The 27688-nt window shown below is 33.2% G+C and overlaps 1 protein-coding gene and 1 long non-coding RNA gene across 11 annotated transcripts in view; one reads left to right on the top strand and one right to left on the bottom strand.

Moving 5' to 3' along the window:
• Arl4 (ADP ribosylation factor-like 4) overlaps positions 1–27688 on the bottom strand; it is a 71080-nt gene that overhangs the window by 24839 nt on the left and 18553 nt on the right. For 5 of the 10 annotated variants that reach the window (XR_014437833.1, XR_014437834.1, XM_083094416.1 and 2 more), the window contains exons 2-3: positions 19120–19239; positions 24–145 (exon numbers count right to left, since the gene is read on the bottom strand). The exons of 2 other annotated variants lie outside the window; for them this stretch is intronic. The gene's annotated coding sequence lies outside the window, so the exon portion shown is untranslated. The remainder of the gene's footprint in view (positions 1–23; positions 146–19119; positions 19240–27688) is intronic. 3 more of the 10 variants (XM_083094412.1, XM_083094413.1, XM_083094414.1) reach the window with 2 other exon arrangements.
• LOC145968721 (uncharacterized) lies at positions 21678–23533 on the top strand. Its single transcript, XR_014437835.1, has 4 exons — positions 21678–21696; positions 21842–21900; positions 22021–22171; positions 23477–23533. It is a non-coding gene; the product is annotated as an uncharacterized LOC145968721 (long non-coding RNA).

The following is a 27688-nucleotide window of genomic DNA, read 5'->3' as shown; positions in this document are numbered from 1 at the left end:
GCAACAACAGCAATTATACATACCTTGCATTGCTCTACAGATATTCTCCTTTCTGTCTTCTTTGTATATAAATCTCGTTCCAATCTCGTCCCGTATACGAATCTCTTCCCAAGGAACGCAATTCAATAGACTTCTATTATTAATCCTAAACAATACATACAAGATATTTATGAAAAATCATTCTCGTTCCAAGGAACGTAATTAAAAAAAAAACTTCTATTATCAATCTTAAATAATACATGCAAGATATTTATGAAAAAATTATAATATTTATATATAAGGTATTAAAAAAACGGATAATTTACAATAATATAAAAATATTTGAGAAAGATTAGATGCAATATTGATAATACATATATACACAAAATATTATATTATTTTCATACTTGTTTTTAAATATTAATTATAAAATAATAAATATTTATCTTTGAATATTAATATAATTTTGTAATTATATGGAAATCACGTTTTCATATATGTTATCTTATTTTCTTGAGAAATTTATTTGTTAGTTCATGCTGACAACAACAATAATAATAATAAAAATATGGAAATATCTATGTTTAGGTATATACATTGAACTCTATCAAAGCTGTTATACATGAATGATAAGCGATATAATGTCTTCCTTATATGATATAAATGTTTTAATGTTATAAATAAAATTAATAAAAATAATTTTCTATAAATTTCTATAAATTTGAAAAAAAGATTGAATCAACTGATTTAATATTAATATTAAGGCAAAGATTTCAAGATAAATTACAATGCTGAAAGCATCTTGATCTTATTAAATCTCAACTAAGCTGGCAGGACTAAATTAGAAAAATCAAACCGGATCTATCGGATTATTTAGTATCTATCTTTGTACTAATTTGTATTAATAATAATTTTTATATCCTGTACTAGGAAAGAGTACTTTATACGAGACTGATAGGGCTGAGCTCAACTGGGAGTTATTTGAAGCAGCAGATATAAATACATTAAGTTTTTTTGGTTATGGTACAAATTAATATGGTACAAATTCAGTCTATTGCATTTATGCCTTTGTAAGACCGTCGCCATGTTGTGGCGCTGGCGTACTTCCGTCGCCTTGTTTTGGCGCTAGTGCGCTACGATATGTGACGTAGCGCAATGTGATTGGCTGCGGCGCCGCGCGCGAAGTTGACGATCACGACCGGCAATTGAGATTCACGGTCGGTAGTTGTTTTTGACGTCTGGCAGTTGTTGTTCACGTCCGGTCGCGAGGTCGGCAAGTTGTTTTCCGACCGTGTTCACGGTAACACGTACGTTCCGTTCGCGCGGTCTTTTCCGGTGTAAGATACAGTCCCTTCTTGCCTCGTAGTCGTGACCGTTCTCCTTGGCAGTGTAATGTATGTTCTATCTTGTATTTACGGTTGCCGACCTTCGGCTTTGTGTAAACTCCAAGTGGATATTCCAAAGAATATACTTGTGTTCAATCCCAAGAATCTCCTTAGTTAATCTCCATTACCGCTTCCGCGATTAAAACCAATCCCTCGACCGGCTCGACCATCTCCTGATCACGTGATCTCGCCGTTAACCGCGATCTAAATCCGCCACCCTTACAGCCTCAGAAGTGGGATGTGACTGATTTTTCGTGTTTTGTGCGGTTTTTTCCTTTTTGGTTTATCTAAGTGTGGTGTTCACCGCGCTTTTTCGCGCTTTTTCGCGCTTTTCAAGCTGTGAAAATTGCGGTTTTTTCCGCCATATTGGTTCCTCGTGTCGACAAAACGATCGAGCGGCCATATTGCTCCTTGTCCAGCCTTTTTTTTTCGAGGGGCTTCTCCGCCATATTGGTTCCACCGGAAGAAAACATCGAAAAAAGAAAAGAAGAAAAAGTTTTGAAGTTCGGGCCCGGGGTGTGCTTCGCTGTCCTTGAATATTTTTCAAGTTTCTTTTCAAGATGTTCCGTAACCGCCTCGAAGAAATGTCTTACCAGGATTTAAGAAAGGAGGTATCCAGATATGGAATTTCGAATATTCCTAAAAGCCGTGAAGGCTGCATTGATGCTCTGCTCACGCATCTTGAAAATCATGGTCCTCTTGAAGAAGCGCAAGCTTCCTTTTTGGACACTCATGGAGAGCCTGATTTTCCCAAATCTGCTTCAGGTACGATATCTAAAACCTCAGACAAAATTCCACTTTCTGACTGCTCTAGTAAGGGAACTTCTCCAGAATGTTTACCGCAACTCTGCTCTCTCCTTGTCCAACAAATTTCTAAACAGAATGAGCAGATGAGTATGTTGCAGCAAATGTTTTCTTCGTTTATGAGCATTAATTCGGATCCAGGACGGCTCTCTCATGGTGATCCTCTTCCAAGACGGTCCTCTCAGGGTGATGTACTTCCAGATTCAAGAATACATCCCTCCAGTGAATTTTCTTCTTTGTCTCCAGGACATGCAGTCAAATTTCTTTCTACTCAAATTCCTCAATTCTCTGGATCTGAAGAGGATGATGTAAACATTTGGCTGAAGAAAATCGAAAACGTAGCAGACCTTCATAACCTGGCTACGTCTGTGAGGCTTACAGCGGCTACGAGCAGATTATCTGGCAATGCTCGTCGTTGGTTCGACTTGGGCTCTGGAGAGTCCACTAGATCTTGGTTAACTTTTAAAGAATCGATTACTAGCCGTTTTAGAACAAGAATTCCTCATAGTGTTCTTGTCAAAAAATTAGAAGCTCGAAAATGGAATTATTTATCCGAGTCCTTCCAGGATTATGCCACGGACAAAATGGCTTTAACTCAGAAGCTGAATTACTCGGATTTCGACACTATCCACACTCTTATTGATGGGATCACTCATATTTCCATTCAAGCTGCCGCTTTTTCAATCGATACTGAATCTTTGGATGTCTTTTTGGAGAAAATGCAACGTATGACCTCTACGTGTGCTTCGCATCTCAAAAAATTCTCTTCTTCTACGAAGACTATTAAATCTAAGGATGCTTCATCCAAGTACGACAAATCCAATGACAACAAGGAGCCTTCAGGAAGCCCCAGTTCTCAGAAGAAAGAAGTCTTTTGTGCTTATTGCCATAATAAAGGGCATATCAAGTCCGACTGCTTCAAATTGAAGAAAAAAGAAGCGTCTTCTAAGGTTCAACCCTCTTTTCCAATGGTTGCTGCTGTGGAGAAAGCTGCTGAGGAGGCCGAGGAAAATCTCTCTTCAACTGTAGCTTCGGTGTCGCAAGACCGTCGGATTATTGTTCGCGACAAACAAGTTCTTAATGTGAATGAACTTAATGGAATTCCTTGTAAAATATTTGCGTCGGTTGACTCAGGTAGTCCTATTTCTTTTATTCGTAGATCGGTTTTCGAAAAGTTTTTTGACCCTTCAGTCACTCCTTTAAAAGTTTCTTCTAACCTGTATAAAACCATTGATGAGTGTGTTATCAAATCACCCGGTTTTGTTTCATCTTTTTTAAGATTAGATGTGTTACCTAATTCTTTACTTTCTTATGATTTTCATGTTTTGAATCATAATTCTTCCCCAACACATATTTTATTAGGTCGTGATTGTATGAGGGTCAATAAGCTTTTTTACGGTATGGATTTTACTGAAGAAGGGAATTGTAAGGATACGTTGGATCTCTTATCTCACGTCGCTTCTGCTGACATTATTGATTTTAAAACCGAAGTATCGGATTCCTTCTCTGAAATTAGTATTGATTTTGATTCACAGGTCAAAGTAAAACTTTTATCTCTTTTGCAAAAAGTAGAGGACACTCCAGTCCCCATTATCGAAGATAACTTTTTAGTTAAAATTAATTTAAAAGACAATTCAACGTTTGCTTACGCTCCCCGTAAATTCGCTTGGTCCGAGCGGATTCAAATCAGAGAAATTACAGATGATTTATTAAACAGAAATATTATTAAGTATAGTACTTCGCCGTACTGTTCAAGAGTAGTTCCAGTCAGAAAGAAGAACGGTTCTCTTAGACTTTGTGTCGATTTGCGTCCGTTAAATAGTCGTGTTATCAAGCAAAAATATCCCTTCCCTCTTATTAAAGATTGCTTGGCACGTTTAAGCAGTAAAGCTGTTTTTACTCTTCTCGACTTAAAAGATGGTTTTCACCATATTAAGATTCACCCGGATTTTACTAAGTATTTTGCTTTTGCAACACCTGACGGGCAGTTTGAATATCTCCGTTTGCCCTTTGGTTTTTGCGAAGCCCCTGCTGAGTTTCAGAGACGCATTGTTCAAATACTTCAACCTCTTATTAGGGAGGATAAAGTTTTAGTCTACATAGATGACATTCTTATTCCGTCTTCATCTATTGAAGAACATTTAGATACTCTTGAAAAAGTGCTTATGCTGCTTAAGCGTTACGAGTTACAGCTTAATTATAAGAAGTGTTGTTTTCTGAAAACGACGATCGAGTACCTTGGTTATATTGTTTCCATTTCAGGAATTACTTTGAGTTCAAGGCACGTTAATGCTATTCAAAATTTTCCCCAACCCCGTAAAATTATTGAGGTTCAAAGGTTTTTAGGTCTCACTAATTATTTTAGGAAATTTATTAAAGATTATGCGATTAAAGCTAAACCTTTAAATAATTTATTACGGAAATCAGTATCTTTTTGTTTTAATGAGGATTGTCTGAAGGCCTTTAATCAATTGAAACATGACTTAACGGCCTATCCGGTCTTAAGATTATACAATCCTCTGCTCCCTACTGAACTACATACAGATGCTTGCCATGTTGCCGTTGCCGGTATATTGCTTCAAAAACAAGACGCTAAAACTTGGTCTCCTGTAGCCTACTATAGCCAAGCTACTAATGATGCTGAATCAAGGTATCATAGCTTCGAGTTAGAAATGCTCGCGATTGTTAGGTCTATTGAAAGGTTCCACATTTATTTATACGGATTAGAATTTACTATTGTTACCGACTGTAACGCTCTTGTTCATGCTATTAACAAGGCCAATTTAAATCCCAGAATTGCTCGTTGGACTTTGAAAATTCAGAATTACAAATTTAATATCGTTCACCGTGAGGGTCGTCGAATGTCTCACATTGATGCTCTTAGTAGAGCTGTGAATTTTGTTCAGGCAATGCCACTTGAAAACGAACTGCAATATAGGCAGTTACTTGACAATAGATTGAAAGAAATTGCTGAAAACCTTGAATTTAAGGACGATGATAAATTTATTTTACTCGATGGTCTTGTTTACAGAAAACATCATAACAAACATCGTTTCGTCGTGCCCGACGCATTAGTCAACAACGTTATTCGCGTTTATCACGATGAATTAGCTCATTGTGGGCTTGAAAAAACTATTCAAGGTATTTCTTCCAATTATTGGTTTCCTTCTCTTCAGAAAAGAGTGCGTGATTACATTGACAATTGTTTAACTTGTTTAATGGCAAATACTGCTGTTAATTCTCGCGAGGGTGAGATGCAAATAACTGATTCTCCAACTTCTCCTTTTGTTTCTTTACATATTGATCATTTCGGTCCCATTTCTTGTTCTCCAGACGGATTCAAACATATTTTATTAGTTGTAGACGCTTTTACTCGGTTCACTTGGCTTTTCGCAACGAGGTCAACAAGTTCAAAAGAAGTCATTAAACATTTAACTAATTTGTTTAATATTTTTGGTAATCCTATATCTTTAATTTCGGACAGAGGGACCGCTTTCACTTCTCTAGAATTTTCCGAATTTTTAAAAGGTAGAAATATTCAACATAAACTTATTGCAGTCGCTGCTGCTTGGGCCAATGGTTTGGCTGAAAGAATTAACAGATTTCTCAAATCTTCTTTAAAAAAGGTATTGGATGATCAATTAAATTGGAATGATCATTTAAACTCTATACAATGTTATTAATAACACGTACCACTCTTCTCTGAAGACTTCCCCTTCCAAATTACTTCTTGGATATGATCAAAGAGATCATTCTGATATTAATCTATCTAGATTTTTAAACAACATTGCGAAAACCGATTTCGACCACATCGTAGAAAGGGAATCTTGTCGTCAGTTAGCGTTAGAAGCTACTAATAAAGTTAAGCATTATAACAAAGAGTATTACGATGAAAGGCATAAAAAGCCTTCCCTTTATAATGTCGGCGATTACGTTTTAATTAAAGATACGACTGTCAAATCGGACGAAAACAAAAAACTTAAACCTAGTTATAAAGGTCCTTACATGACCGCTAAAGTATTAAACAAAAACAGATATGTCGTTAAAGACATACCTGGTTTTAATTTATCATCCAGACCTTATAACTCCATTTTATCACCCGACAGAATAAAATTATGGATTAAGCCGATATCTAAAAATTCTCAAGATGAGTAATTAATGTATATTATGTATATTTCTTTGTATACCTCTTGTATTGTATGTATATTTTATATTTCTCTAAGATTTTAACTCTAAGTGGCGAGCGTTATTGTTTTCAATTTGTTTCTCTTGCGTATTCCTTAAATGTATGCTATTAGCTTTAAGATTGCGAGTGATATTAATTTTATTTTATTATTCGGTGTATTTTGCTAATTCGTTTGTTTCAAATATTTATTGTTCAGAGCTAATTTTTTCCTCTAGTGTATTCATTCGAGTCGAATGAAATGTCAGAATGGTCGAACTGTAAGACCGTCGCCATGTTGTGGCGCTGGCGTACTTCCGTCGCCTTGTTTTGGCGCTAGTGCGCTACGATATGTGACGTAGCGCAATGTGATTGGCTGCGGCGCCGCGCGCGAGGTTGACGATCACGACCGGCAATTGAGATTCACGGTCGGTAGTTGGTTTTGACGTCCGGCAGTTGTTGTTCACGTCCGGTCGCGAAGTCGGCGAGTTGTTTTCCGACCGTGTTCACGGTAACACGTACGTTCCGTTCGCGCGGTCTTTTCCGGTGTAAGATACAGTCCCTTCTTGCCTCGTAGTCGTGACCGTTCTCCTTGGCAGTGTAATCGTAACTGCGCGTTCTCGGCATAGGTCTACCGGCGTTCGGACTTGTATTTACGGTTGCCGACCTTCGGCTTTGTGTAAACTCCAAGTGGATATTCCAAAGAATATACTTGTGTTCAATCCCAAGAATCTCCTTAGTTAATCTCCATTACCGCTTCCGCGATTAAAACCAATCCCTCGACCGGCTCGACCATCTCCTGATCACGTGATCTCGCCGTTAACCGCGATCTAAATCCGCCACCCTTACACCTTCGAGTTTGTTTTTTTTATTGTGGTTCTTCTAGCTTGATATTAAGATAGCAGAACCATAATAGTCACTGTTTTTTCAAAATAGCACGACGTAAAATTATTATTAGTGATACAAATTAATACAAAATGCATACTAAATAATCTGATAGATTTGATTTTGCTAATTTGCTCTTACTAGTTTAGTAGAGATAATTTATTAACAAATTACGCGATATTTCTTTCTTAATTGATCAAGCACATGAGTTGTAAGATGCTTTTTTATATTGATGTTTGACACATTTTTAGCGTCAAAAGATCACATAACAAAAAAAAAAACAAATTGATATCTTTATTTTTAATTACGTATTCAGATGTTGAAATTGAGTATCAAGCATCAATATGAAAAAGCACATTAATATTAATGTTTATCTCGAATTATCATAAAATAATTGATAAAATAAAAACATAAATGGCGAAATGTGATGTTCCCTAATAAGATGTAAGATAATTCCCTTTAAGATATCTTTAGAATAATCCTAAATATATATGTTCTAAGTACTCTCAAAATAAATAATATTTTTATTGCTCAATATTTGACTTAGAAAAATGGACCTAAATGAGAGGCGGGGTTAGCGTTCCGATATTTCTAACAAGAAAAGGCACGGAAATGTCTCCCCTCCGATTTTGATGAGCTTCTAATATGTTGTTTTCTTGACAAAAATAAGGGACATGTATTTTTTTTATACGTGACTATACGCATGACTAGGAGGTAAAACACCCCTTTAAAAAAAATCGGTTTTTTTCTTTCGAGACGAATATGTCCGAAACTATAAGAGATAGAAAAAAATTTTCAAATTAAAAGTTAAATGGTTTCAAGAGTACTTTACAACAATGACAAAAAATTTTTTTTATTTTTTTTAATTTTTCAAAAATACCCCACCACTAAACATTCTTTTTAATTGTGAAATTTCTTTATCATCAAATAAAAAGTTATTTTGTTTACGAATATTCAACCATATATGATTAAGTTATGTTTCGAAAAATCATTTTTTAGAATTAATTATAAACCTCTCTGTAAATACGCTACTGTAAACACATCCTGTTTCCATAATAGAAGATAAGGTAATTATGCAGATATACGGAGCCACTTCCGATTGCAATAATTTTCACATATGTTGTCAAGGTCAACACTCTGAATAATGTTATAAAGATTTTAGCCCGCGCTCGTTGTTTATTTAAAAATTATTAACAAAAGAATTTCACAATTTTAATGCTTTTTATCTCCGAAAATATTGATTTGAGAAAAAAAATTTTAAGCAAAAAATAAAGCCGCTGAAAAACTACAAAAAAGGTTATATGCATTTTTTCCATAAACCTACTATTTTAGCTGTTATATAAAAAAATAATAATTTTAAATACATTTAATACAATTTAAATTTATATAAAATTTAATACAATTTAATACAATTAAAAATTATCACAAATGTATGTGTACACACACACACGCGCGCGCGCGCGGGGGGGTGCAAGGGGGGCCTTCGGCCCCCCTCCCGCAACCACCCCGCCGGTAGACAAGGTGGACCTCGCTTTATAACTTACGGCATATATCCATTGTGATTTAACTCTTCGCAATGCGTCCCCTACCGGCGGGGTGGTTGCGGGAGGGGGGCCCCCCTCGCACCCCCCGCGCGCGCGCGCGCGCGCGCGTGTGTGTGTGTACACATACATTTGTGATATTTTTTAATTGTATTAAATGTATTTAAAATAAAGAATAATAATTTTAGGAAGTAGCATAAATGTTTATCTATTGTAATTTATAATTCATTTATATTTTCATTGATAGGATACATAGCAGCCATTATTCGAATGAAAGCATCTAATCGGTTTATCGGTTATGTAAAATTAAGAAAATTTACTAAAATTTGGTGGATCACGTCATATAACCATTCTATGACGTAAAATTGTGTTCTATTCATTAAACTCTTTTGGGGTTAATAATTTATTAATAAACAACAAGCGCGGGCTAAAATCTTTATAACATTACTCAGAGTGTTGACCTTGACAACATATGTGAAAATTATTGAAATCGGAAGTGGCTCCGTATATCTGAATAATTACCGAAGATAACTAACAGATACATTTGGAAGATATATTCTATGTAATTATCGTAAGTTTTTATCATGCTAGACATTTATAACCCTAAACATTTAAATATATAATAAATATCATATAAAAATCAAATATAAATATATCTGAAGTAATCTGTTGGAGCAATAATATAAAAGGTTGTTGTTTTGCGAGCGCTAGCTTAATACGTGACATCGTTTAATGATATATTTAATCGGTGCATATACTCTTGTAAATATTTATTGGTATTTTAAATATGTCTTATTAACTTATATTTTTCATACGGCTTTACTTTTATGCCTTTATAAAATCATAATTATGACACAAATGTTTATTTTTTCACAATATTGAAAAAATTTTTTGGTACTTCTTATAACTTTTGTGGAAAAAAACACAGACATCGTTTATACATTAGTAAAAATTTTTGTTTTTTTTATTGAACAGGCTTCTCAGGAAGAACGAAAATTTAAAAAAAACGAAATACGATATCTTTGTTATTTAAAGATTGTATTTTGAGATTGCATCTCTCTCTCTCTCTCTCTCTCTCTCTCTCTCTCTCTCTCTACCAGAATGAATAATTTTTTTACTTTATTTACTTCTTAATTAGCAAATCTTTTGTTTCTGCTGTCAATAAATGTGGTGTCTATTAAGTATGGAATAAGAACGTCAATAGATGATGATAATTTTTCTTCACTTTAGGTTATTGCGAAATGGATTTTATTTTTAAAAGAACGCAGTTATTTCGTTTTAAAAATCTATAGTCTCCATGATTCTATGGATTTATGATTTTTGTATATTTCTCTGATTAAAATTGATATCACTTTCGAGTGATTGAAACTTGATTGTTACATTTCGCTTCATTGGTTTTTGATTTTTTATAATTTTTTCGTTTTTATAATTATTTCGTTTTTAGTATTTAAAATAGATTATGAGAGAAAGAAAAGAATTACAAACTCTATATGATGTAACTGAATTTTTAAAAGTTGAAGCTATCGACCGATTGAAATCCCCAAATAAGTTTTTTATTAGAAATAATGTGCAATTGACAGTCATAGAGTCGAAAAATTCTATTAAAATAATATTGGAAGAAAACCATAACCAAATCTCAAGAACAGTTAAAAGGTATAGTTTATAATTTTTTTCTAAGAGATTGTGATACTTGCCTCTATTCACTAATTTTACTGACCAAACAAGATCAAGAAATCTATGTCCATTTTATCCCGATTCGTAAGCCAAACACCTGGATACATTTCTAGTATTAAGAACAATGCATGTTTCTTTAAGGTCTTGTTCACATCGAAGAAAATGCACGTTACATATGTATCTCAGACAGTGATAGAAGATAACTTTGTGCGCTCACATTTATGATTCACACGTGTTAGACAAATAAGTACAATAAAATTAGTACAAAAGTAAATAATATTTATTGCGAGTTTTTTCGAGAATCATTGAATTTTTTACGATGACTACAATAACACATTTGCCAGACGAAATAATTGCAATCATTCTGGAAAACAAAAGTATCAGCATAAAGGATATTGTGAGTTTTAAGTCCACGTGTAAAAGATTATAGCAAATAATATTGAGCAATTACTTTTGGAAAATGAAATTTTATTAGAGGTAATTTTTCACTCATAAGTTATGTTAATTTTTCATATTTATTTTACATTTAATCGATATTCATCGCTTAATTCCCTTAAAAACAATAGTCGAAAAGTACATGTATGTTATTATTTTAATAATTTAAGTTATTTATTGAATGAAACATATTGTTTATTTAGTTAATAAAAGTTTAGTGAATTCAGTAACTCATATAATGCATTTTTATGAATAATTTGATTCGTTGAAAACATAGATACATTAACATAGACTGCTTATAAGGTAATGGAGGTGTCTTCCTGAGAGAAAAGGATGAATTTAGTTGGGTTGCCTGTCTTTTTCTGACACACGCATGATGCAATTTCAGATTATTAAAGTCACGCATACTGATGCGCTGGTACATTCATTAGAAAAAGACAGATACACAAGTAAATTCATGTTATCCTTTTCTCTCAGAAGGACACTCCAACTTCGGGCTTCACTGCCTCATAAGCAGTCTATGTTAATATGTCTATGGTTGAAAATAGTAATAATTGTATATCGATATACAGGATGTACCAGAATTCACGAATACGGAATACACAGCGTGATAGTTCGTGCCAAAAGAAACAACTTTTTCCTTTGGCAAAATTGCGTCTGAATATTACTTTTTTTAATGAGAGCGACTTTAAGCTGACGAATAAGCGCTTTAGATTACGCATGAATCAGGGGCGACGCGCGCACAGCTTACACAGCTTTGAGCATATACACTATTTTATTATTTTGCTAAAGATTTTACAAGAACTATGTATAATAACTAAATATCGTTATTTTCAAAACAATTTACTTAATGAAAGAACATTTTCTATTTGATATCACCGAAGCAATGACTGAAAGTAAAATAAGATAGATTAGATAACGTGAATAATTTTGATTCAAAGTTATTGTTTCAACAGATTGTTTCTCAGAATTTTCTTGACTCTAAAAGGATCAATTAATTATTTTAAAACATATATTCGAAATGCAGACTCTCTATTTGTATATACATATTCGCTCTGCGGATAAGATTTTCTTGTATACATTGGACAATTTCTGGTGTGACAACTGCTATTGCACAAAATGAAATTGTTCTTCTAAATCTAATATGTGTGGATCGAAATTATTCACATTTTATGTAAAACTTTAGAAAGCCTTGCCATATGTTGTCAAGGTCACTGTCCTGAGTAACATTCAAAAGATTTTCTCCGTTGCTTGTTGTTTATTAAAAAGTTATTAACAAAAGAATTCCCACGAATTATATGCAACATGCGACCATATGAATTCCTAAGCAATGTTGATTTGACTTCTAAGAAGATCAAGGTTATTTGAATTTTCTATGCAAAGCGAGGTCCACCCTACATCACCCCTAAATCAGCGTGAAACGAGGTCTATTATTGTACAGTTCCACATAGGTTTACAACTTTCCATGCGAAGCGAGGTCCACCCCTGAGTCAGCGCGAAACGAGGTCTGTATTGTACGGTTTTATATGGGTTTGCAACTTTCCATGCGAAGCGAGGAACCATAGACCTCGCACTGACTCAGAGGTAGTGTGGGGTAAACTTCGTAGACTTTCGCATGGAAAATTGCAAACCCAAGTGGAACCATACAATAATAGACCTCGTTTCACGCTGACTCAGGGGTGGACCTCGCTTTACATGGAAAGTTGTAAACCTATGTGGAACTGTACAATAATAGACCTCGTTTCGCGCTGATTTAGGGGTGATGTAGGGTGGACCTTGCTTTGCATAGAAAATTAAAATAACCTTGATCTTCTTAGAAGTCAAATCAACATTGCTTAGGAATTCATATGGTCGCATGTTGCATATAATTCGTGGGAATTCTTTTGTTAATAACTTTTTAATAAACAATAATAATCACGTCGATAATCGGTAATGTCGCAGTGCTACTAGCGTAGAAAAAATATGTAATTTGCAATTAACACTAATTGATTCCTCTCATTATTTTGTACATAAAAGTATTAAGGTAAGATAATCGAAAAATGAATATTTTACTAGATATTATATGGTTTATGTAAAATTAAGAAATTATTTCAAGCCTCATAACTCGAAAAGTACTCAATGAAGAAATATTTTATTATAGTGTTTTGGAAAGCTCTCGAGATAAGAATATGCAATAAAAAATAGGGGGTTCTTTTAAAAAATTGAAGGTGACCTTCACGTGACCTTCAAACGACTCTCCAAGGTTAAATCATTGCCACCATCTGATGGCCCTCTTCAAGCCATACAACTTTTGTTTGAAAGATTTTTTTATTTAACGCACCGTTTCGGAGATATTTGAGCGTATTATTTAAAATAGGACACCCTGTATATCTATGTAGCGTAGTACTACTATATATTTATGCATTTGTGTATACATGTAGTATACGTGTAGCGTCGACGACGGTAACGTTTCTTAAATAAAAATTTCCATATTTCGACTGTGCATCATGATATCTCCATTGGAGAAAAATAAAGATATTTTTATTATATAATTCAACCACCTAGCTATCAACGCTATCCAGAAAGCTTAGTAAGAATTCAATCCGTTCAGCCATTATTAAGGTCCGATAATCTAAGATATTTTCAACGAGCTGACTCGTGTAACGATACACGCGATGCCTCGTTGTTGCTGCGCGTCAACACTACCATGTCTCTTGATTAGAATTTCAATCTCTTTACACATATGTTCTATTATTCCATTATAAATAAAAGTTATCCTGTATTTTATTATTGTGTTTAATTAATGCATACTTAAGAATATGTTATATAAATTATTTTAAATTATATTCAAATAAATATAAATTCCAAATTTTTTTACTGTTACACTACTGTTGTACTAATTTTATCATTGTTTTATTTCAATTTTGTGACTAAAAAGAAGCATATTTTATAGTATAAAACAAAATTATAATAGTGTTACAGTTTTTAATATTTCAACATCAAAATGTGCAGTACACGATTATGTATAAATGTTTATTTATAGTAATATTCATATAAGAACACATATATATATATATACAGGGTGGCCCACGTAAAGTGTTACAAATTTATATCTCGGAAACGAAGCAATTTAGAGAAAAATGTTTCAGACAAAAGTTGTATGGTTTCAAGGGGGACATAAGATGGTGCCATTAGTTTGACCTCGAAGAGTCACCTGAAGGTCACGTAAAGGTCACCTACAACTTTTTAAATGCCTGGCGTACAGCGGATTGTCTCGCAATCTGTAGTGATACGGTCACGAAGATCTTGAATATCACGCACTGGTGGGATTTTTGAACGTGTCCGTGAATCGATGCATCGACGGGTCACTGCTTATATTCAGGAAAATGGTGAACATTTTCAACATTTATTGTAACATATTCAAGGTCACATTAAAACCAAATGTAAATAAGCCTAATTAAACGATTGTCGTCTACAATAATTAATCCTAAATTTTTCCTTGTGTAAGTAATACAGCTAACAGTATTTTCAACATAATTCCTGAAATAAGCACCTATGTCCATATAATATTTTTTCATCCTTCAGGTGTGAGGAATATCTCCTTAAATTTTTGACATACCTTTTTAGAACACCCTGTATATATATATATATATATATATATATATATATATATATATGTATTATAATTTAATTTGACGTATTGTGATATTGTGATGACATAGAATCTGATATCATTATTTAAATTATATAATTTCTGAGTAATTCATCTTAATAGATTATAAATACAAATAATAAAATTAATAGATGTATATAAAAAAAATTATATGCAATCGTATACAGGGTGTAACTGAAAAAGCGCCCACGGAGCAAATAGCGTTATTCCTGATTAAAAAACGAGTCGAAAAGTCCTGAACCATTTTTTTCCATAATGTTTAATAAAGCGGTAATTATTGAGTAAAGTTGCGCCAATAAGCACCGACCTTTAAACGGGCGCACGTCAGTGAGCCGCGCGTCTGGTAGTGTGCGTGAGCGCTCCGCCGCTACGGCGCTATGTCATGCCGCTATCGTGCAATATTATTGACAACGTCGAGATACTTCGTCAACGTGTTGAAGATGGTTGCCGGGATATTCGAGCAATACCCGGAATTTTTGAAAAAGTCAGACAATCTATGATGAGACGTGTTGAAGCTTGTATTCAAGTTAGAGGTAGTCATTTTGTGCACTTCCTGTTACCTTAACTATCAATTCTGTTGAAAAATAAAAGAAGCTATAACTTAAAAACAAGATCATATCGGACATATGAACTTTTATGTCTATATGAACTTTTTCTCTTATTTTTGTGTCCTGAATCCATCATTGCAATACTTCCCACTTTTCAGGATACACCCTGTATAATAGAACAACATACGATATAAATAAAAAATTGTTCGATTTTTTCTAAAGTTAGCACAGCCACTATTTTTTCTGAATCGGTTGGAGCAACAAAATCGAGAAGTGAGCAACAAAAGAGCACAAAATTTATATATAAGTTTTATTCGATTGTGCTGAAGTGGCTATACCAGCTTAATAGACGTGAAACGTTGGTCATATAACCCAAGCCAAATTTTAGTTATAAAACAGAAATAGGTTTGGGTTAGGTTATATCTTCCGGAAGTGGAGCTCCTTCATAGGGGGGGAAAGAAACCCACGGTGTCCATGCATGTATTTCGCAAGCGAAAGCCATGGTTAAATGTAAAGAAAACATCGCTTTGTCTTGCAAAATATATGCGTGGACAGGTAGGTTTCGCCCTCCCTACGGGGGGCTTCACTTTCAGAAAATATAACCTAACCTAACCAAAACCTGACCAAAACCTAATTTCGATTTTAAATCATAAATAGGTTTGAGTTAGGTTATATCTGAGACGGAATCCACGGTGTACACGCATGTACTTTTCAAGGCGAAGCGAAGGCCGTGGCTAAATATAGAGCAAACTAAATAACAGAAACTCAGAATATATTGTAAACAAATATCTGATACATGTAATTTGTGTAATAAATGTATTATGGAGTCAGAAAATTACGTTTTAATCACTAAACCTTTTCCATTAAATATCTTAAAAACCATAAGAGACCGCCAAATAAAATAAAGAGAAAAATTAATCAGCAATCTCACCCCTACAATATGTAAAGGTCAAGATCATCGGCGAGATGTTCGTTAATGTATTATAAATAATTATCACATTTATTTTGCAACAAATTGAATATTTTGAAAGTAATACATTTTTATATTAGTGTTATGTATAATTTTGTTGCTATATGTACAATACATATTGTTTCGCTACTTTAATCTTCCTTTAGAAACATTATTTTTTAAGAAAATTTGCAGAGCAAAATTTTTTGCTTTGACAACTTTTTAGCAACAAGCGAGCAACAAATAAAAATATTAATTATAATTGGTTCTTTGCTCATTTTGTTCCGCTATGTTATAAGACGTAATAATGTAGTTTCAATCTGTTGAGAGCAGATTAGGGAAAGATAGTTTAGACAGGGATATTTCTAGAAGAAATTTAGAAGTCTTATATATTGATTCTCATCGAATGTAATAGTTTCAAATTGTATAAGATATTCTTAAGAACAAAGCACACCAAAATTTTAGTTCGAACAAAGGACTCGCACTGTCAAGGATAATGATACCATGGATATAGTATATATGGACGCCGCATATGGCCAAAAAAGTGAAGCCAATAGAAAGCCATATAGAAAGAGATAGATAATCTAGCCCCTCTATTCTTTGTTTCTCTCTCTACGCAGACGAATTGTAAAAAAACAAAAAGAAAGAGAGAGAGAAAAGAGCTGCCCTGTTCTCGCTCTCTTTCTAGATATTGGCTTCACTCAATTGGCAAAACAAAGGGCATTCGGAGTCCATGTATATTACGTCCATGAATGATACCTTTCTTTCAAAAAGCGCGCGCATTGGCGCTACGCAGTTATACGAGAACGCGCATTAGTGCCAGGGAACGTTCGTTTTAGTGACAGAGTTGGCAGCAGTGGTGCAATATTGTTCTTCTCAGATCGTTGTATCATTGTAAAGCTCTCATTAAGAATAAAGGATTTTCATTTCAGTAATACTACGTATGAAGTATCTCTTATAACCATAACGCATATCAATCACAATCATAATCACACCAACATGTACGTAGCGTGAACAAACACATTCGATCCCGTCCAAGGACGGCAACCGACTCTGTAATACAAATTATGTGCTATTAATTTGTAATTGAAACACTAAATTGGTAATTATTTACTTTAGGGGAGCAATCTCTGATGACCTTGACCTTGACATATGTTATAGTGGCCACCCTTCTGAGTAACCTTCAGAAGGTTTCAGTCGTCGCTCGTGATTCGTTGAAAAGTTATCAACATAAGAAGTTATAAATGGAATTTAAATTTTATTGACACCGTGTAGATAGAACTATAGTATATATAACCTATATGAACATGAATTGTATTCTCGATTCTTATTCATATACAAGTGTTTAGTTGTTCCTTAGACATCATTGTGAACGATTTCTATTACTTATTCTTGTGAGTTCAACCCTCAACAAATGAAACATTTTTTGATGTTGTATACATATAGATGTTCATGTTTCACACTGAAAGTATACATTTTACTTTGACTTTCACGGAAAGTGAACTTTGCTTCAACTTGCAAAGTACACGCGAGGTCCACCCCACACCACCCTTGAGTTAGCGCCAAACGAGGTCTATTATTATATGGTTTCACATGGGTTTGCAACTTTCCATGCAAAGCGGGATCCACCTCATACCACCCCTGAGTCAGCGCGAATCGAGATCTATTATAGTATGGTTTCACATGGGTTTGCAACTTTCCATGCAAAGCTAGGTCCACCCCACACCACCCCTGAGTCAGCGCGAAACGAGGTCTATTACTGTGGTTTCACATGAGTTTGCAATTTTTCATGCGAAGCGAGGACCCATAGACCTCGATTCGCACTGACTCAGGGGTGGTGTGGGGTGAACCTCGCTTCGCATGGAAAGTTGCAAACCTATGTGGAACTATACAATAATAGACCTCGTTTCGCACCGACTCAGGGATGGTGTGGGGTGGACCTTCACCTATGTGAAATCATACAATAATAGATCCCTATTATACAGTTCCACATAGATTTGATTTCACATAGATTTGCAACTTTCCACGTGAAGCGAGGTTCACCCCACACAACCTTTGAATCGGTGCGAAGCAAGGTCTATTATTGTACGCTTCCACATAGATTTGTAACTCTCCACACAAAACGAGGTCCATTCCATACTTCTGAATAATTTATTAAATATTTCTTATTAAAAACGTCAAATAAATAATTATATAACCGCGTATATGTCAAAAAAACATTCCATTAAGTGCACAAGATGTTTAAAGATTATGTGAAATTCGTGACTTTTTTTCTTTATAATTTTTTAATAAACAACGAGCGACGCCTAAAATCTTTTGGATGTTACTCAGGGCAATGACCTTGACAATATATATCAAGGTCAAGTCATTTGGGGCTGGCTGTGTAAAGATAAATATTTACCTTTTACAATAGGGGTTTAAAGTAAGACTATTTTGTAGCGTCTTTTTTCCTTTTTTTTTAATTCATACGAAGGTAATAATTATTAAAAAAGCGACAGACCGTCATAGAATAGCCACCCGAATCAAAACCGTCACTACAGAATTGTTACACAAAATTAACCTCGAATTCAGACAGAACTGTTGAAAGTGCGGTTATAATAGGTTATCGGTAATCGATAATAGATCTGTTTTTTATTCTTGCACTAGACTGAACTAGAACTGAACTTGCACTGAATCAGTGCACGCGAGAATTGAGAGTATAGGCGGGAATAAAAAACGCTCGAAGTGCAAGAATAACATGGCGTCACATATTAAATAAAATAAAATAAATAAATAAAATAATATTAATATTATTTATTATATTATTATTATTATATTATTATATTATATATTACTATTTATTATATTATAAATTGTGAAAATGTTTATAAAAAAATTAAAAATTTTAATTTTTATGATTTTTTAATAATTTTTTTATAAATTTTTAACCTGTTACATTTTACTATTAGTCAAATATTTATCTTTTATTGGTTAACGATTGGTTTAACGCGATTTTAACTTTAATTAACTTTAACTATATGAGATGTTGAGATATTAAACTATAAATATTATAAAATCTTTTAAATATTATAAAATCTGTTTTATTTTAACCTTTAAAATCTTTACATTTTACAGTTACTTTTGACAGTTTGCTTTCGGTTGAAATTGCCCACGAGTACTCTGCACTGCTTACTCTACCTCCAGACCTAGGGCAGCCAGTGAACTCGTGCACTCAGTTCAGCTACACTGGAATAACGAACAGCATCAGTTACATCAGTTCCGGAATAAAAAACGCTTTAGTGTACACTTTTTGAACTAGTTCAGTCAGTGCAGGAATAAAAAACAGACCTATGGTCACAGAGTGCTATTAGCGTAATCTTTCATCAAATGAGTCAATCGTACAACTTATACAGGGTGACCCATTTTAACTTAGGCAGCCAAATAACTCGAAAAATAAGCAAGATAGAGAAAAATGTTTTAGACAAAAGTTGTATGGTTTCGAGGGGGCCATAAGATGGTATCATTGGTTTGACCTTGAAGAGTCATTTGAAGGTCACGTGAAGGTCACTTCAATTTTTTTAAATGGAATACCCTATATATTTTTGTACATTCTTGTAGCTTATTTCGAGAGCTTTCCAAAACACTATAATTAAGTACCTTTCCGTTAAGTACTTTTTGAGTTATGATGCTTGAAATAATTTCTTAATTTTACATAAACCGTAAAATATCTTGTAAAATATTCATTTTTCGATTATCTTACCTTAATACTTTTATGTACAAAATAATGAGAGGAATCAATTGGTGTAAAGAAAACACATAGTTGTTTTTAAGAAAAAATATGGAATTGTTAATTGCAAATTACATATTTTTTCTTCGAAACAACTATGTGTTTTCTTTACACCAATTGATTCCTCTCATTATTTTGTACATAAAACTATTAAGGTAAGGTAATCGAAAAATGAATATTTTACAAGATATTTTACGGTTTATGTAAAATTAAGAAATTATTTCAAGCCTCATAACTCAAAAAGTACTTAACGAAAATGTACTTAATTATAGTGTTTTGGAAAGCTCTCGAGATGAGCTACAAGAATGTACAAAAATATATAGGATGTTCCATTTAAAAAAATTGAAGTGACCTTCAAATGACTCTTCAAGGTCAAACCAATGATACCATCTTATGGCCCCCTCGAAACCATACAACTTTTGTCTAAAACATTTTTCTCTATCTTGCTTATTTTTCGAGTTATTTGGCTGCCTAAGTTAAAATGGGTCACCCTGTATAAACTGACATTTATTGCATATGTGTATATACATATATGTAAGTGCAGCGTAATAAAATTATATATATAAATATATATGCATTTGTGTATAGATGTAGTATACGTGTGGCGTCGACGACGATAACGATTCTTAAATGAAAATAAATAGCGCCATGTTTAATAAAAAATGTGGAAAACCTGATTTTTAACATTATTTTAAAATGGATGTAACAATAACAAAAAATTTTTTATTAAAAAATCAACTAAAGCATCTTATAGAGGAAACTTTCAGCTTTCTAATGATGTTCTGCTGATCTCTGTACGATCATCTGATCATGAGTTATGAGCGTTCAAAGTTAAAAGTGTGGTTCTTGCTTTGACAGCGAATAATTCGATCAAAAAAAAAATCGTACAACAAAAAATTAAAAAAATTAAGTAGAAACGTCTAATCTTTAAAAGTAGCGAGATTCAATCGGGAATTTTTATTTAACTCCGTACACTTTTTCAAAGTTTAATGAAAATTTTCCAAATTTTTCTTCAACGCTTTATTGTCGAATAACTCGATGATGAGTACTAAAAAATTTTGGAATAATTGATTCGAAAACTAGAGAATTCAAGTTTTAAAATGCTTTGTTTGTTTTTTCTGTATGATCATTTTTCGCAGAGATATGGCCATTCGAAAATGACCTAAAGTTTGCAAAAAAAAAAGTAGTAATCCCTTAATTTTTTAAAGTAGTGTATATATTAATTTGTATGTAATTAAAAAATTTACATGTATTTAGAAGAAAATATATCAATCAAACTTTTGCTGATTATGAAGTTATTTCTAATGTACATCTTAAAAATTTTCTATCTGAAATTTAGATGTTCTACTGCTGCGAAAAAGTATACAGAGAAGCCGAAGAAAATTTTTCAGCATTTAAATTTTAAAAAAGAAATAAAGGCAGGAATACAACGTATCGAAAAACTACAGTATTATGTATTACTGATGACCGACAATAATTTATTGGAAACTAACAAAAAAAAATTGGAATATCTTCTACATTCTATAGTTGAAGATTCTAGATCTTATTATTTTGTTTCAGATGAGCTAAATAAAATCATTTCTGTACAATCATTATCATGGTAAAATTCAACAAGCTAAATTGTTTGTAACATTATAAATCAATGAAATTATTCTTTAGTTAATATATAAATTTTTTCAGTCCATTCAATTGCAATTTGACAACTAAATATAATTTTGAGCTAATTTTTATTTGTCTAAAACAATATCGGTATATACACAAGCAAATCCAATTATTACTAAATAAGCTGGATGAAAAGCAACCTTTAGAACGGAAAATTACTAGAGTGGCTCAATATTTTCTACCACATATAAGTTATTCAACTATAAATACGTGGTTAGATGGAATTGCGCAAGAAGTACTATGTCGCCTTAAAAGTAAATATCCTAAACATTCAATATTCTCGAGCCTGTTGGAACAATTTTCTTTTTAGAAACATAACAATATTGATGACAATTTCTGGGATCCAACAGAAACAAAACAAATTATGTGTACTTGAAGAATATATATTTTCTATTTTAGAGATCCAAAAATTATATCAATTATTGATAATATCAGATCCTGAAATCAAATATTTAAATGTAAGTTATGTTAAAGTATTTTAAAATACTGTAATAATTTGTCATACGCTATGCACAAGAACTACTATAACTTTTATATTTTTTAAATATTAATTATTTTAATACAATTTATTATATAAGTTTCAGAATTATTTCAAAGATATGTGTTAACGGCTACATATTACCTCGTAGCCAGAAGACTCGGCGTACACTGCATTCTGATGGAAGTAATTACAAATGATCTAATTATGTACAAATATAACAGTATTCAAATCGTATGGAAACCGAAATAGTAAGTATAATTTCAGCTTCTTCAAACTTTTTAAATTTTATTTATACAGTATGTTCGGTAATATTTACTTTACTTATCGTGTGCTGATAGAACATATTAAACCGAATAAAACAATTTTTTATCATTTTGCGATTTTTCACAATAAATAGATATTAATTTAAAAAGATCAGACAATCCACGCGAGTAGAAGCTCGTGAAGAGATGTCCCACTGTAACGTAATACTGCGCGGCAAAGTGTTTCTCCATCGTGTTTTGGAGAGCGTCCCAACCGCCACTTTGCCGCGCGCCTAGTATCACATTAGAATAGGATCGCTCTTCTCTTTAGGATCGTCGTGCGTGTGTACTATCGCAGATTGTATGGCTGATTTTTTAAAATTAATATCTAATAACTAATGTGAAATCGCAAAATAGTACTTATATATAAATTTAGTGCTCTTTTGTTGCTACTTTGTTGTTCTATTCCCAATTTTGTTGCTCCAGCTGATTCGGAGAAAATAGTGGCTGTATTAACTTTAGATTAAAGTTAGCACAGCCACAAAAAAAAATTTTAAAAACAAAAAAACCGATATATTTCTTTAGTTCTAATTTGTTGCTAATTAGTTGCTCTATTCCCGATTTTTTTGCACCACTTTTAAACTTCGAAAACCACTCCTAAAGTTATCCCATATTAAAAAAGTATTATGAAATTGAGAATTAATCAGATATCTCGATCGATAACGTTTCAATGATTTTGTTGCTCGTCATTTTTAATGAATCCGATTTTATTGTTCCATGTTTGATTTTAAAAAATCGACCCGAACGAGTGGCTGTACTAACTTGCCTACAAGAGTAAAGAATATTAATGCAATTAATTACTGCTATTATTTCGGGCTTAAAATGTTCCCCTAATTTGTTGCTTACTAAATATATAATATTGAATTTGTTGCTCAACGTTTGACTTAGAAAAATCGACTCGGACGAGTGACTGTGCTAGCTTGCCTACAAGAGTAAAGTATATTAATGCAATTAATTACTGCTATTATTTCGATTTTAAAATGTTCCCCTAATTTGTTGCTCTTTAAATATATAATATCGAATTTGTTGCTCAACGTTTGACTTAGAAATAATAACAGCAGTTAATTGCAATTAATATACTTTACTCTTGTAGGCAAGCTAGCACAGCCATTTGTCCGAGTCGATTTTCTTAAGTCAAACGCTGAGCAACAAATTCGATATTATATATTTAGAGAGCAACAAATTAGGGGAACATTTTACGACCGAAATAATAGTAGCAGTTAATCGTATTAATATACTTTACTCTTGTAGACAAGCTAGCACCGCCACTCGTCCGAGTCGATTTTTCTAAGTCAAACGTTGAGCAACAAATTCGATACTACATATTTGCTGAGGAGCATCGTAAATGCCCCTTGGTACATTAGAAATAGCGACGATAACCTCCATAGGGACCTGGAGATGGAAACAGTTGATAACACAATCAAGAAGTTTGCAAGAAGTCATGAAGATCGATTCCACAAACATGTGAATCCAGAGGCCATTCAACTCCTTGATAACTCACAATTAGTATGAAGACTCAAAAGGACGAAACCCTTTGAGTTAGTAAATAGATAGTAGTAAATAGATCGGTGCAAAAGCAGGGACACTGCTAATACTACAGTGCAATTAATCAGTGCAATTAAGTTATTAAAACCTAAAAGGATGTCAGTGGGCAGACTTTAGTTTAAGGGGGTATTCTAATCTAGAAGTTGAATTTTTATGCTATTTTTACGAATTTAAAAAAAAAAGTATAAGATTTTTTAGAATAAGGTTTTTTCCTACATATTTAAAATACCTTAAAAAATTTTTTTTATTAGAAAATGATTATAAATAAGCTCAGTATATAATATTAAATGAAACCGTGAAAAAAAAAGTTAATCCATGGCGCCCATGATTCCGAATGTTTCTGTTTATTTGAAACAAAAAACCAAAAAGATTCTTAATTAGTATGAATTTGGCTATAGCAGGTACCAAAAGGAAAAAAAAATATTGAAAATAAAAAAAATGGCGTCGTTTAGAAAATTAAGTCCCGATTTTTGCCATTTTTTTTCATCATTAAAGGACTGTACACATTAAAAAAAAATATTTTTCGACTTGATTTTGGTAGGGGCTATAGCCACACATATGCTGAAGATGTGTGCATAAGCCCGATTCAATTGGTCAACTGATTTTCGAGACATCATGGGCGCCAGTTTGAAAAATGTGATTTCGAGAAAAACGCGTTCAAAGTTTTTCGTACTGATTACATAGAAATAATTTTATTTACGATCAATCAGTTAGCTCAGAGCCATATAGGGGACCTTCTTCCTGCTTATAGGAGTCCTACTGAGCTGCTCTCTCTTCTTTGCGATTTATTCTCTGGTCTCTAGCGAGGTCAATTGAATGCCGTGCGGGTGATATGAGTTTCGTTCCAAAAATTTGCATACATTTCCGCTTGCTGGTCAATAATCACTCCCGTTACGTTTATAATTTTCAAAATTGTCATAAATCTTTCATTAAAGATAATAATTGCCAGAAAAGTTGTTACTTCAACAATTTTTGCTCCAGAATGAAAGTGTTTTGGAGCAAAAGTCCAAATCAATAAATTAAAAAAATTTTCATTGTTATTTTGTGTTTCTACTCCTAAACAACGTTCCAGCAATTCATTAACCGAACCTAACCGAAATATAAATGCCGATGCAATGCTATATTATGTGCCACGTGGCCCGAGTGGCTGAGCGCACACCAGAGATCGCTCCCTACAAGGTGCTATAACTTTGTCAATTTTGTGAATCGGGCTAAATCTTCTTGCAGATATATTTTTCATATCAAATACTTGCAAAATATGCAAAGAAAAAAAAATCGATTTTTCCGACTCTCTAGACTAGAATACCCCCTTAAGTTTAACTAACTCTAGTAATCTTAAGTTAGAATTAAATTGTTAATTGGTCTTACTGACCAGATTGTAATAATAGATTAGGGGACGGAATAGACCTCAGTAATAATAAAAAAAAAATTTGAGGTACGATTGTTTTGATCTTGAAATTTGAAAAGGCTTACATCTGATTCGGTTGTCGAAAAAGTCCTGTAGAAATATATCTAATTCTTACATTTTGATAAATTTTTCTAAATTTTATACTTTTTTATTGTGATTCTGTCCGCCACATTGGATCCATCATTTTTAATTCCAAAAAATGACAGGTATTCAAAAATTTATGTTTTTACCCAAATTTTGATTCGTGGTAAGATCGAAAGGTACACGGTTAATTTGGAATGGTTTATTGGACCACTATGCATGAGCAGTCTTATAACTTGTATATTTCTGTGAAAAAAAATCGTGCAGCGGCAATCAAAAATGGATTTGAAAAGTAAAGATTAGTACTATACGATCCTTTCGTTAGCAGAAATATTTCAAAAAATTAAGTTCCCTCATAATAAATTCATAAAATTAGCCGAAATAGCCATTTTTGGATTATTTAATCACAAATTACTTAAAAACCTGTCGTGCTAGGAAAATACTGCGGCCAGACTCGTTTTCAGCGTCAAAAAATCTATCAGATTCACCTACTTTGTTTTTTGACACTGATTCTCGCAGGCCTGCGTAATCATAAGGTTTATAAGTTTGAGAAAGAAAAAGAGAATTAAATGCATCTTTATAAACTTTTATGATTTTGAGATGCTTGCATCAGAATTATTGATGCGACGTTGGTGTTAGTTAGCTCGATAGTATATGTATGTATTATCGACTCGCAGAAACGCGCATGCGCCTCTGGTCATATATATATTCCTCTACTATATATTTATGTATCCATACATGATCTCATTTACATTACTTTTTTTCTTGTAATATTCAAAAATCGCAAAACTTCGAAACAGAGAGAGAGAGAGAGGAGGGGAGTGAGGCAGAGAGGGGGAGAGAGGGGGAAGGGGAGGGGTGTTGGGAGAGGAAGGGGGAGGGGTGGGAGGGAGGGAGGGAGGGAGGGAGGGAGGGAGGGAGGGAGGGAGGGAGAGAGAGAGAGAGAGAGAGAGAGAGAGAGAGAGAGAGAGAGAGAGAGAGAGAGAGAGAGAGAGAGAGAGAGAGAGAGAGAGAGAGAGAGAGAGAGAGAGAGTTCAATCATGACACACGTACGAATAGATTCTTAAAAAATTAACCTCAAAATATTTCGAAACGTTTTTCATTTTCTAATAATAATGAAATTTTAATCAGCAATGTGTCATAGATTTACCTAAATTGTTTATGTATTGTTTATGTTTATATCTACATGATGATACAAACTTTCCTAGTGTCTGTGAAGCTGGCACGACAATCTACGAATTTCAAAAAAATACTAAGAGTTCTGATAACACTTTTCATAGTTCTACAGTTCCTAATAAAAATATACAATATCGAATTTGTTGCTCGACAATTAACTTAAAAAATTTGACTCGAACAGGTGACGGTGTTAACTCTATTTTTTTTAAATTAATTGTTGAGCAACAAATTCGATATTGCATATTCTTCGAGCAACTAATTAGGGAAACATTTTAAGACTAAAATAATCGAAGCAACTAATTGCGTTAATGTACTTTACTCTTGGTGGCAAACCAGCACCACCACCCATTCGAGTCGAATTTTTTAAGTTAATTGTGGAGCAACAAATTCAATATTGCATATTCTTCGAGCAACTAATTAGGGAAACATTTTAAGACTAAAATAATCGAAGCAACTAATTGCGTTAATATACTTTACTCTTGGTGGCCAGCCAGCACCACTACCCGTTCGAGTCGAATTTTTTAAGTTAATTGTGGAGCAACAAATTCGATATTGCATATTCTTCGAGCAACTAATTAGGGAAACATTTTAAGACTAAAATAATCGCAGCAACTAATTGCGTTAATGTACTTTACTCTTGGCGGCAAGATAACACCGCCACTCGTTTTGAATGATTTTTTTCATTTGAATTGTAGGCAATAAATTAAGAAATGGTTTATTTTATGTAAGAAACAATTTTATGACAAACTGATATTGAAAATTACTTATTTTTAATGACTTTACGCTTATATGTATATGATGTTATATTGGTGTATTTTTAAAAATTTAATATTTTTAAAATCTATTTGCAGTATCTTTGAGCAACTAATTAGCAACAAATTCTAGTGTATTTGTTTTTTAATTTGCGACTCTCTATAAGTGTTTTTCGGAAGTGGGGTGCTAGCTTGCCATTAAGCTAGCACCCCCACCTTTAATATGATTTTCCTGTTAATCGGTAGAAGCAACAAATTCGCGCTTATAGCAACAAATTAGCAACAAATTAGCACTTAATTATGCACTATATTCGAACTCGATTTTTCATGGTGGGGGTGTCAGGTTAATAGGGGTGATAAACGCGATCGACAAATCAAATCGAAAATTATGTGAAATGGTACGAGCACCTAATTCGGCGTTTATATATCTTAACGTAATATTAAATAATGAATATTTTCATACCAATAACTTTCGAGCACCTAATTTTTTAACAGGACTTT

Source organism: Camponotus vicinus, unplaced genomic scaffold (assembly GCF_025532165.1).
Source record: "Camponotus vicinus isolate PSW18456_S1 unplaced genomic scaffold, iyCamVici1.0 SCAF_3, whole genome shotgun sequence".
In the NCBI taxonomy this organism is placed as follows: Eukaryota; Metazoa; Arthropoda; class Insecta; order Hymenoptera; family Formicidae; genus Camponotus; species Camponotus vicinus.
This window is presented reverse-complemented; position numbering and strand designations above follow the sequence as displayed.